Here is a 12,405-nt window from a genome sequence, read left to right as displayed (position 1 = left end):
ATGATGCCAAAGAGAAAAGATACATCATTAACCCTTAATAAACAACTTATAAACGACATATGAAGCATCTCTGGTTTATTCATTAAAAGGAGTCCTTGAAGGATTACTGTAACACCTTATGTGTGGTAAGAACCCTTTACTTGTCTGTAACATTATGAGACAGGTATTTATATGGAAACCAAAATGGTTGGTGTGGGAGATCCTCCCCTTTCATTCCCTTGCACAAGCTAAAAATAAGCATCTACCCAAACTTTGAATTGAGATAATGAACACTATCAAGAATTAGGAGAGAATTAATTTGGATTTTACATCACAACTGATGCACTGTGAAATCAGGACCCTGTGTCCTGAGCATTACACATGTCTTTACAGAATTGGTTCTTGCTTTACCACCTTAGTACATGCTAAATGCATATATTTAATACATAATATAGACATTTACTCAATACTTACTACATCCTAGAGACAAGATGGTGCCTCTTATTACACATCTGTGGAACTGACACAAGAGATTAAGAGACTTTCCCAAGATCACATGAGAATGATGTATAAACACCATGGACTGAATGTAGCTACCCCAAAACATAGCCTAGGGAGCTCCTCACACTACCAATCCCCCTTATTGTTTCTGGTCTGTTTTTCTCAACATTCCTTCTCCTAACAAACTACTACTAGTTCTTGACAACCATTAGATGTGTGTTATGCACAGCATTGGGCTTATGCTGGATACAGGAAGATCAGAAGCAGCTAGTGGCTTGGAATTAGTCATGGGGGGAAAAGGACACTGTTTTTTCTTCAGACGGTTTATAGGGCTTTGCACAATGAGTCTATTCTTACTGTATTATTCAGCAAACAATCTGTTGCATCACCTCAAAGAAAAAACTGCTGATCTAATGCAACTAATAGACAATCTCATTCAATCAGTTTCTTCATTATTTAAACATGCAAAACACAGAAGTGAGTTTAAACCTACTGTGCCAATAGTAACATCTCTTGATTTTAGGAGGGAGCAGTGTGGCTTGGCAAATAAAAAAATAAAAGAATCAGTATTGATTTGTTTTTTCCTTCTTAAGCTCAGTCAGAAGGCAGAAATTCACCACACTGCTTAGCTTAAAAAAATCAGAATTGAAGGCTACTGCTCAAAAGCATGGGCTTAAAAAGACTTCTCCCTCCTATACAGTTTACTCAGCCCCTATGGAGTTTACAGCCAGTCCTATACAGTTAGCTAGAGAAAAAGCCTATGAAGTTAGAAGATATTCTGCCCTATTTCAGGTTGTGTTTGAAGAAGGGGCTATACACAGTCACATGTAGGTTCAATTATTCATTTTTCCAGGAGGTGTTTGAGTCAGGGAGAGCAGGCTCAGCATATACCATAAAAATACTTCTGCTCCTTACTCTCAAGATCTACAGGTCAAACAAGCTACACTCAGTCATGGGACATTAAGTCCCTGGATCTTGAACTCCAGCTGACAGCCTCACCCAAGCTTTTGGGCTAAACGAGCATCTCTCCCCAGCCTAGATGCTAAATGAAGAAGTCAGCGGGTCAGGCTTCTCTTAACCCTGCTGCCAAGAGAGCTCCTCTCAGGACAGCTTTCACGTAGCCCAAATCCTCCCTAGACAATGTGCAAGCAAGGAATCAGTCGAATGCAGCTTTTTTTCAACTCCTTCCCTACCATAAAACCCTAACTTCCCCCAGTGCTAATCCCAGTGCTAGAGACACAGCCCTTTTCTAGCTGACTGGGGGGAATTACTTAATTCTGTGCATCTGGTGCAGCCCAGCTCCCCACACAGCGCAGGCAGCCAGTGCACGCAGCTGGGAGTCCTCAGCTCAGCCTGCTTTAACCCCCTCCATTGCAGCAGCCCACAGCGAGCCCCATGCAGGGGCATGGAGAGGGAATTGGGATGCTCAGATTGGGAAAGCACCTGCTTGGCTGCCTCAGACTGCAAACACCCTCCTGTTCAATAGGGACTGCTAAGCGTGGGGTGTGCATGCACACTGCTTCTCTTAGAGTGGAGCTTGAGGTTGCCTAGCTCAACTGTGTTCCCAGCTCTGCTCAAGGCCACCCTGGGGCACGATGAGGTTTGAATTTGCAGCTGGGTGGGAGCCTTACCCCCTTGCAAAGCCAAAAGTTCTGAGGTTCGCAGGATGGAAGAGAACTGGAAACACCCAAAACTGAAGGTGGTGGAAGGCTGAAAACAGGTCTCTGAGGAAGGGTGGTAAAATACTGGCTCAGGGTGTCCAAAGAGGTTGGAGATGCACCATCGCTGGAGGCATTCAAGGCCAGGCTGGATGTGGTTCTGGGCAAGCTGATCTAGCTGAAGATGTTCCTGCTTGTTGCAGGGGGGTGGGATGAGATGAGCTTTGAAGGTTCCTTCTAACCCAAACCATTCTATGATTCTATAAAAGAGGACAGTTGTGATTTCCATGTTGTGTTCCTGAAAGTCTCACACTCTGCTCCATCCCTTAGAGGAACATTTTGGCTGCCCCTGCCAAGGAGTGACCAGAATCTGCATATCAAGTTTCTCAGTGTGATAATGTCAGACAAAATAGGGGGAATCACAAACTAAGTCAAGTGAAATATGGTGATTTGCTCCAATTCATAAACCAAGTCAAGAGCAAAACTAGCTCAGAGCTCAAATCCACTAAGTCCCACTCTTATTCACCAGCAGATACCGTGTTAGCTATGCAGCATGTATATGGAATAGACCTTTTTGGAGATACAAACTCCTCTTAAAACAAAAAATAAAAAAAATATTGAAAAAGCAGATTGTTTTATCCATGGCACTTGAACAGAAAGCTTCTTCAGTGAGACTATTTTAAAGCCAATTATTCATTTAAATAGAGGGCAAGAATGGGGGAGAGAGGCAGCCACGACTACTGGCCCCTTTTTAGGTTTTAAACCAAACCAGATACAACAGTCAAACTTGGGACAATCCTGGGTAAACCACAAAAGATGGCAGCACTTCTCATCATCCTAAAACAACAACATTTTTCCAAGTTTTTTCAATCAAAAATGCTAGCAAGGCCACCCTGGAATTTGCTACCATTTTTCCTTACCCAAAGCTATTTTTCAACACAAGTATTGAATTTGCATATTAATACACCACTAAGAACAGGATGAAAAGATTGGAATGTTAGAGTTACTGATTTGTTTGTGATTTTCTAAGAAAAAATAAAATAATTCTGTTCTACCAGTTTTATTTTTCCTTTTTTACCTCTTTTTCTTTTTCCCATTAAGTGACTGTTTCAAATTAATAGAAAGAGGATGCAGCATTTCTTAGGTTTTATTTTATGGGTTTTCCCAGCATATGGAATCTTTTTAAACATGAGAAGCTGTGGGTAAGATGTTATTATATGCATATTTTAAGTTAACCATTCTTTGTATCTTTTTCAAAAGAAAAGATTTACCACGTTTATGTGTGAGAAATATGTTTATTTGGAAGATTTACTCCAACTCTACTTATTTCCTTTACAGGGATGTCAACTGGAAAACTATACTAGCATTTTTTCTAATTAAAATTAGGGTGGAGCAGAAAGCAATCACTGCTTGTTGCTGCTTTTCTAGATCATGGAAGCTTTCTGTAAATCAGACTTGACAGGTTCAAAACGTTATTTTCTGAGCTTTGTTCCTTTGCCAATAAGGCCATTTTCAGGGTGGTGACAGAGATCCTGACCTGTAATGCCAGCAAGCCCATTGGCACATCCAAGAGATCACAGGAACCCACATCTCCAAAGTGTCTACTAAACTGAAATACTGCTATTTGGGGAGGAGGTGAAGGGGGAAAGGAACAAGGGGAGGATTTCTAAACACCAAACTGGCAGAAGGTGATGCTCCAGGTCTCCCAGAGCTGCTGACTGAGCACTACAGGAGACCATGAGGCATGGGTGACCTGAAAAAAGTGAAAGCAGCCAAAATCAGCAGCCACAGTATAAAAATATGAAGAAAATGTGTACGTGACCCCGCTCAATTCTCCCTAAAATACATGTCATAACAGGAGGCATTACTGGGCTGCCATGAACATTAACAAATATTTTTAAAGGCTACATTAGCGATAGTCGGCCTATATTCATTGCCAGCCATAGGTGGTATCCATAATAAAGCTGTGGAAACATCCACCAAATCTAGCAACGCAGCCAGGCCCACATGAAATTTAAGTACACAGTTTACTTTTCTCCTTCCTCACTACCCTAAAGTACCAGGGTAAAAAATGTGCTACCTCCCAAAATGGATTTCTTCAAGTACGGCTAGAAAGATTGCATTCAAATGGTGGAAAACAAAGACAAAACCAGTTTTACGTAAGACTTGCCTGTTGTAAAAAAAAAAAATAAATAAATCATTTTTGGCTCAGGAAAGACATTTTAATTACACAGGAAAAATTATATAAAGTTGTTACTAAGCAATAATTGGAGAGACAGGTTTTTGGATTCAAATTTGCGTGACTTTGGGATTTTGTCTGGATACATGTTTAGTGTTTCTGTGTGTCAAAACTGGCAAGTCATGCTGAATGCAACATTTATCTCCCCTCTGTGCTGCAATGCAGCATCGATCTGAAATTTTGCAGGAGGGTGACACCAAGCTAGCAAGGAATGCTGTTCATGGACTGGCCTTCCCAAATGGCACTGTCCTTGGGGCAAAGACAAAATTGAATTCTGAGCTATCATAGGAAACAGGTCAATCATGTTCCCGTGGTAAAGAAGTAAACCATGGATGAAGACTGACCACAACCTGGAAACACTGGAAGAGGGAAAGTTATATGAGTTCCTGGGGTCCATTCAGGGTGGCAGGACCACAAAAGCTGATGTCTATGGGGGTGGACAGGCAAAGGTGGAGCCTTCAGCATGGAAGACTCTCAATTTGACAACTTCTGAGCATCCAGCTGGCATATGGGAGTGAAGTGACAAGCTAGCTGACTCTGAGTTAAACCTAGACTTGGTTTTCCAGACCTTGTTGTGGACCACTGGTCTAAGTGATAAAGGTGAGTGGGTCTAACCAGCAGCCTTGGTGCTATGCTCCAGCTCTGCACAGGCTCTCACACAACCTCCATTGCACAGTGCCACCCATAGGACCCCCCTAAAGATGTCCTCAGGAGCTGAGCTCCACGGATGAGGGCTTCCGCATTTTTCTGTTTCAAAGGCTGAGCTCAGCAGTGGGGAAGGGGTTATCATCAAATCAGACTGCAACATCAGGCTAAGTCAACACAGACATACCCATCCTCTGTCACACAAGGAAAGGGGAGAGGAGTCTGTGTCTCTTTTTCCTAAGCGTAGTGTGCAAGGAAGAACAATGGGATGAGGAAGAGGCAGACTGACCCTATCAGATAGGGCTGGGACTGGCCAGACTGCCATGAATCAAGAGCCTGTAGGAAGATCACAGACATCAGTTTCTTTTTGTGCCTCATTTTGTATCTGCTTGAAGAGCCTTTGTTGCTCAACCACTTGAACATCCATTTATTTATTTTTTTTTCCCCCTCAGCTGTCAAACCACATTGATTTTCAGTCGTTTTAACCTGGGCAGGATCAGCAAACCTACTCCCCCAGGTGAAAAGGCAGGACTGAGAGAGAACAACTCGAGTTGGCTGAATTATCCAATTCTTCTCAGACACAAAGAATTTGTTTGCTTTGCTTATGAGAGCCGAGGGAGGGATGGCACAGAAGGCTAAATCCTCAACATCCCCCTGGTACATACTTTACACTTTGCTATCGATGCAGGCAGAAATATTTCCAGGGCTTGCAATGTGGTTGGCAATGCCTTTTCAGAAAAGGACCTCTACAGAGCAAGCTTGTGTCTGAATTACATCTCAGCCCTAGGGAAGATGGTTTCTTCAGTTCTCCTTCAAGGTCAGTTCTGGGGTAACATATGTTATTCGTCTCTCAGTCTTGCTAACAGAAAATCTGACTGAGTGACATGTGGAAACTGGGAAATGAAAATAAACAAAATGAATAAACACATTTAAAAGTCTTGGGGGGAGACAGAATCCCGACCTGCACATAACATCCCTACCAACGGGACAATGCTAAACGAAATTTGGGATTTGTGTCTTGATGGGTACAGTAAATTTGAACTCTGCGTGACTCCACTGCATCTGCTAAGCGAATAGAGACACTCTTATTAGAGATGTATGGCAGAGTCAGTGTAGGATCTGGAAACCAGCAAGCTCATTGCATTTGTGAATAAGATGTTTGCAGTTTTCTGTTCTTTGGCTCAGATATTTCTTTTATTAATTAGAATGGAGCATGGTCTTGCAGAAATCAATATGTTTAAGTGGTATTTTAGCCCTGCTTTAACATGCTGTTACAGGATGAACTTCTACAGCCTCTGTGCTCCTAGCTCTGCCTGTCACACTCCAGCCACACATTTCCAACTCTCCTTGCCCAAAGCTGGCCAGGCACAGCCATGAAGCCCACCCTGAACCTCTGAGAAGGGGAGACATAGCCCTGACAGCCCAATAGGAGCCCTTTCACCTGCTTGATGAGTCCTCTCTAGGACAGCGTGGGCCTGAGTTTCAGTGCAGTCTCAGTTATTCCTACCAGGGATCTGCACTTAGTCAGCACAGCCAAGGGACACGTCAGCAAAGCCCAGACGGTTGGTATCCTATACCTTAAAAGATGGTGCTTGTGCCGTGTGCTAATATCAGGGAGGTTGTAGCCAAAACAAATCCTAGACATTCAGGACTGCTCTTTCCTCATGTAGCAGCTGAATTCAGACCCCACGGTAGCATTATAGCCCTACTGCAGCAGCTCTCATCTGTACAGTCATGTTTGCCATTCCAGCCATGGTAAAGAGTTCCCCCACTGGCTCACCAGTGCTTCAGCACACCCACTTCTTTCCTAAGATTTGGCTAAAGATCAGAGCAGCTTGGTTATAATGGCATTTGGCAGTACAAGTCTACCAAGCAACCTGGCCTGAATAGCTGAAAGGAGAGCAGTGAAGCAAAGTATGAGAGATGATTAAAAGAGACTTGAGACTCCAGAAGGAAATTTCTGGGCATCCCTTGCAACCACCATATCCTTGGATTTCTATTTTTGCCTTGTTCCTCTATTCTTCTGTGTAACACTTTTGTTTTCAGTCTTCTTCCTTTTGTTTTTTCCCCTACAATTAACAAGGGAGAGGGGTGAATTGTGAAGTCAGGTTACGAGCATCTGCCTGAGCCTGTGTGTGTGTGCATGCAGGCACATGGGCATGAGGGAGCAACCAGCAGCATTGCCAATGAGAAGAGCTGGAGCCAGGCTAGTGAAAAGAAGTAAATCTGGGGATAGTGAGTTATAGGGAAGTGTGTGAGAAAAGTAAGAAAAAATATCACTACAGTTTCTGTTAGTTAGCTGGCATAGCTGCTCTGCTAGTGAAAACCTAGAGGCTTTCAGTGCAGTGTATTTTGTGAGGTATTACAGCTAAATTCAATTATAAAATATCATACAAAAAGGCATTTTAGCATTTTCTATGGGAGTACTGATGCTGGAATTTAAGTGCTTTTGAGCTGGAAGCAACACCTAAAGCCTTTGCTTAGGTTATTCATGTAACAGCATGAGACAGGCTTGGGCTTCCAGGAGGTGGAGGACACTAGCATCAAATCTAGGACAAGGAACTCCTCTTCAGGAACTCCCATGGATCAGTCATTGATACAGGCTTCCTGATGGACAAGACTTTCTTTGCAAAGATCCTATGGTTACAGATGTGCTCCCTGAAAAGCAGGTTTTGCAGTGCATCTTGCATCATAGTGGCCAGGTCCTGGACATACATCAAAGCCTTAACCTCATGAGTTGCAGCAGACATCAAGATGTGTTGCCTGCTCTGATCTGCGCAGCGCCGGCTCTGCCTTCACAGGGCAGGGTACCACACCTCACACCACCCTGGTGATGTTAGCAGCATCACAGGGAATAGCCCTTACTCTGAGTAACAGCCTGCCCAGTGATCAGTCCAAGGTGGAGAGCAAACCAGGCAGGTTTTCTGCTGAATTATTTCTGTTCCTTGTAGGACTGGTCTACTGCAGCATATTCACATGGAATTCATTAGCACATCCCTGCTGTTAATCCTCACTGGGTTTAACACAACGCTATACATTGATTTTTCCTGGACTTTAGGACAGCTGTGTCAAGTCAGAAGCATGTGCTTTGGGACAGGCTGAATCCAGGAGCCTGGCCTTTGAGAGATTAGAGAAATCAGGGTTCTGAATGTTCACTTGGGGTTTCAGGTGGAGTGAATTTGTATTATGATTCAAGAGAAAAATTCTGCCTTGAGACCTTCCACCCTTGCCACCTCCTAATTTAAATACCAGAATCCACCACTATTATCCCTAGGAGACTGTCAGACACATCCAATGCTCTGACCCAAACCGTGAAACACCAGGCAGCAAGTTCCAAATTTAAAGACACAACCATGTACCAAAGAGATGTCTTGAGAGATCATTGAACAGAACATGCACTCCAGCATCCCGCAAACTCCCAAGAACCATAAGGTGGTTCACCAAGCTTGATGCTGCCACTGTTTGCAGCTAAAGGAGAAAAAGATTCTCTTCTTTCTCTGCCAGCTGTGAAACTGAGCCCCATCCAAGGGTGCTTGGCTCCAAAGCAGCCACCTAATGATTCCCAGGCTTAGTTGAACATCTCTATCCCTCTAAATACCATTAGATTTGGGATAGATCCAGTGGCTTTTCTGGACTCCCACCACATATAAACACGAGACACTCCCTGAAGGTAAAGGTGGGGGCCATCTCCTGTACACTCAGAGCAGTCCAAACCATCAGAGCGATCACAAGCATGTGAACATCACTGCTTTAAAATGCTGGCATTGCAGCACCGGTCACGTGGTTCAACCGCACAAGCGCTGCCAAAACACTTTATGATATCATGTCGGGAGCCACCCCACGTAAGCCTGTCCTCACCCTGCACCAGGGGTGCGTATCAAATGCATATCAAAGCTCTGCTGCCGTGGAAAAATGGATGGGGGCAATGGGGCTGCAGTCCTGCTGGGAAAGGATAACCTTAGAGTAGTGATATGGGAGAGAGTGAGATGGTGAAAGAGACAGCAGTTGGACCTGGTAGAGGTCTAGGGGAAAAAAAGGAAGGACATGAGCAATAGGAAGCAGTCTTACCTCACCTTTCAGAGCTTGATCAGACTTGCACTGAGAGCAATGCAATTTATTTCTCCATCTCCTTAGATGTTAAGTATCCAGTTGCATCCAACACTGAGTGACAGCCAAGAGCAGATGTAAAACTGCAAATGTACAAGTGTGGATACGTGGAGCTATTAAACTTTCTGGAAAACTTTATTAATATTACAGTCTAGAACCTCAACTGTGTGCTAGTAATTCCCAGGTAGGAATTTCATGCTATACCTTGAGATAACGAGTCTATGTGCCCTGTATAATCAGGTGCTGTCATTGACAATGGTGGAGAATTTGTCCACTTTTTATTGTCTGTATTATATCATTTATTACCTGAATCACTGGCTTGGCCATTAAATTTTCACTAGAGCTTATTTTGTAATAAATCATGTGTGTAATGTCACACTTCCCAATTTGCAAATTTTCCCTATCATCTGCCTCTCCTTTTTTGTGAATATATTCATTACTCAGAATGATGAGTTGTGTAATGTCAGGCATAATTATTTGACCCACCTATCTTATAGGATATTTGGACTAAAGCCAATTTTGATGTCAAATTAGGGTACAGTTTATATTTCTGCTCCATAATTGTATTTTCAAAATCTCATTCTTAAAGTAGGTCATCTAAGTCTGTCTTTAAGTATAAATTAAAAACTATTTGTTCATCAAAAGTGTTATCAATCTGCTTTTCTGCCATTTTCAGGAAAGACAAAGCATTAAGGAAACAGATTTCTAAGAATTACATTTTAAAATTTCCACGGATTTCAGCGTCTCTTCAAATAACAGATGATTATTGTTATTGCTACCATGCAAGGTTTTGGTAATCTCATAATATCCATGTCAAGTTATTTCTCATTGGCAGAATTTGCATCTTCAATCTGGACTAAAAATGGTCATGTTAATAATCACGCGCCCAGGCTGCTGGATTCTGGTGCCTCTTCCCTTTGCAGCCCATCTTGGCACTCTGTCCATGTGCTGGTAGATAATCCAGGTTTTAAAAGCTGACTCCCTCTTTATCATTATGTGACGCTGGCCTGCAAAGTTCAAGGTAAGGCCATTGTGTCTTGAGTCTATTTTTATTGTACACAACACTAGCTGGAACTTAATTATTTTTTCCATCTGCCAACCATTTTGACTAATTGAACCCTTTGGAGCCAGGAGTCAGGGTTTCCCAATGTAAACCAGACCCTGGAACTCAGCATTAGCAGAAATATTGAAAAGTCATGAAGGAATTTTTGGTTCTGAGGTTTGGTTCTGTTTTCCAGATTCTGACCAGGATTCAGAGGAAACCCAAACCCTCTCCTACATATACATTTTTGGGGGTTCCTTTAGCATCTCAAATTTTCCAGACACTAAAATTTCCCATTACCAAAAGAAAAAAAAAAACAAATCCAAAAAATTAAAAAATTGAAGGATATAACTTAAAGCCACAGAAGTATGGAAATTCCCAGCAAAGGCTCAGACTTCCATTATTTTGGCAAAAGCAAAGCATGCTTGGGCAGCTTTAAAAATGATGCATAACTTAATACTAAAAGGTTTCCTGATAAGTGCTCTGTACTGAAGATCTGATTGTTGATAATTCTGTAGTATATTATGTTATTTCCACCAGTATTTCTGAAGCAGGTAACAGGTCGAGCCAATAAATTCAGTTTTTAACTGAGACCTATAAATAAGTTTTTAACTGCAATAGTATTTCTTCTCTGATTTTTGCTCAGAATTTGAAACTCTTTGGATTAGTGACTCTTTAAGCAGTGGGAGATCACCAAGGACTGAAAAGTAAGAGATATTATTTTCCCATGGTGACTTGTGATACACTTCTGATAAGATTGGGTAGGGAAATCTAAATGGATGGCTTGTGGCTCTAGTTTCAGCTTTCAGTACAATATATTGGCCTTGATTTAGTTCTTTTTAGAACTCAGAATAATTAAGGTGGCATTTCCATGCTGATGACTACTGCTTCATTCATCTCAGCCTCCTCCACTATTGATGTTTCTTTCCCCAGTAGTTCCTCAACTTGCCACCAGCATTAATGATATGCCACTAGAGATGCTTCATCCTTTGTTTTTCATGTCTTTTGCAGGCTGGCCATTTGGAAACAGAAGTTTCAATGGCTTCTGCCACCACCAAGCTTGTTCCCTTTGACAGAAAACTCATTTCACAGCATAGTTCTGATACTTCAGAAATGCTTCATAGAAATCAGGGATCTGTTGGAAATTCTACACTAGAGGCAAATAAAATTTTTTAATAGATCTGGGTCTTAGTTCCGCTAATTTCAATAGTTCATTTCGCTGTTCTGGCAGTCAGGATCCATTAGTGGAACAGAAGGAGAAGCATGTATAATGCATGTACAGCAACTGCATTCTAATCTGAAATTTCTTTTTTTCTTTTAAGTTCTTATTTTTTTAAATAAATATATAATGAGTTACTGACAGTACTTAACAATATCTTACACTAGACACTGTAATACCCCAAATAAATACTTAATTTCTGCTTTCCTGCAACTTCACTAGGATTACATCATGTCAGATTACTCTAAGTCTGCTTTAACCCAGTTTGAAAACACTAGTTATTCAAAGGTCTTTACAATTCTTAATTTCGTTCCTTGAAATACCTTTTCTTTTGCTTCCTTTATACAGTTTTTCAAGCTTGTGAAGGCCAGAGAGTTCTTGAAGTCAGAACAAGCCTGCAAGGAAGGAAATTGGGAAAGCATAAATGCTGTTTGCTGACGACAGAGCTCACTCCCTTCCTTTCCCATTGGCAAGAAACATCTCATCCTGCTAGTAAGAATATAGCTAATTTCTAAACCTAATTCAACCTTTGGACTGTTTTATATGGTAGCAAACTACAGTAGAATATTTTTTGATGTATAGAAGTACCCACAGAGAATGACATGGTCAACATGAATTCATTTCACACAGGGTCCTTACCACCCATGAGATAGCATGTGGTTTTGATCTATTGACCTGCTTGTAGATCAGAACCACTGAGTAAGAAGGTGGTACCTTTAACCACCCAGTGCAGTCATTAACATGCACTCCCTACCACGAATTAAATTAGTTTAGATTCTACTGACGATGCAAATAAACTCATGAAGCATAGCTTTATAAGGCTGCAAACTAACCCATTTGAAAATACTTTTGTCGCTTTTGTTTATCATTCCATATGATAAACAACTACCTACCCAAATTATCAGGAAAAGAAATTTTAACCATTCAGCAAATACAAAAAAAAATTGTTTTAATGATAAATAAAAAGTCACAAAGCTCAGCATGTTTTGCTGAAAACCATTAATGAGGGAAGTTG

At 41.7% G+C, this 12,405-nt stretch overlaps 1 long non-coding RNA gene across 2 annotated transcripts in view; it reads right to left on the bottom strand.

The window, feature by feature from the left end:
* The window catches only part of LOC133217029 (uncharacterized), a 50,894-nt gene extending 39,102 nt beyond the window's left edge, over window positions 1-11,792 (bottom strand). For both annotated transcript variants that reach the window (XR_009726796.1, XR_009726795.1), the window contains exons 1-2: window positions 11,714-11,792; window positions 9,096-9,212 (exon numbers count right to left, since the gene is read on the bottom strand). This is a non-coding gene — a long non-coding RNA (uncharacterized LOC133217029). The remainder of the gene's footprint in view (window positions 1-9,095; window positions 9,213-11,713) is intronic.
* Window positions 11,793-12,405: the final 613 nt, after the last annotated feature.

Source organism: Neopsephotus bourkii, unplaced genomic scaffold (assembly GCF_033783945.1).
Source record: "Neopsephotus bourkii isolate Nb327-2 ecotype Australia unplaced genomic scaffold, CSIRO-AGI_Nbou_v1 NB_1082, whole genome shotgun sequence".
Classification (NCBI taxonomy): Eukaryota; Metazoa; Chordata; class Aves; order Psittaciformes; family Psittacidae; genus Neopsephotus; species Neopsephotus bourkii.
Note: the sequence above shows the minus strand (reverse complement) of the source record. Positions and strands in the feature narration are given on the sequence as shown.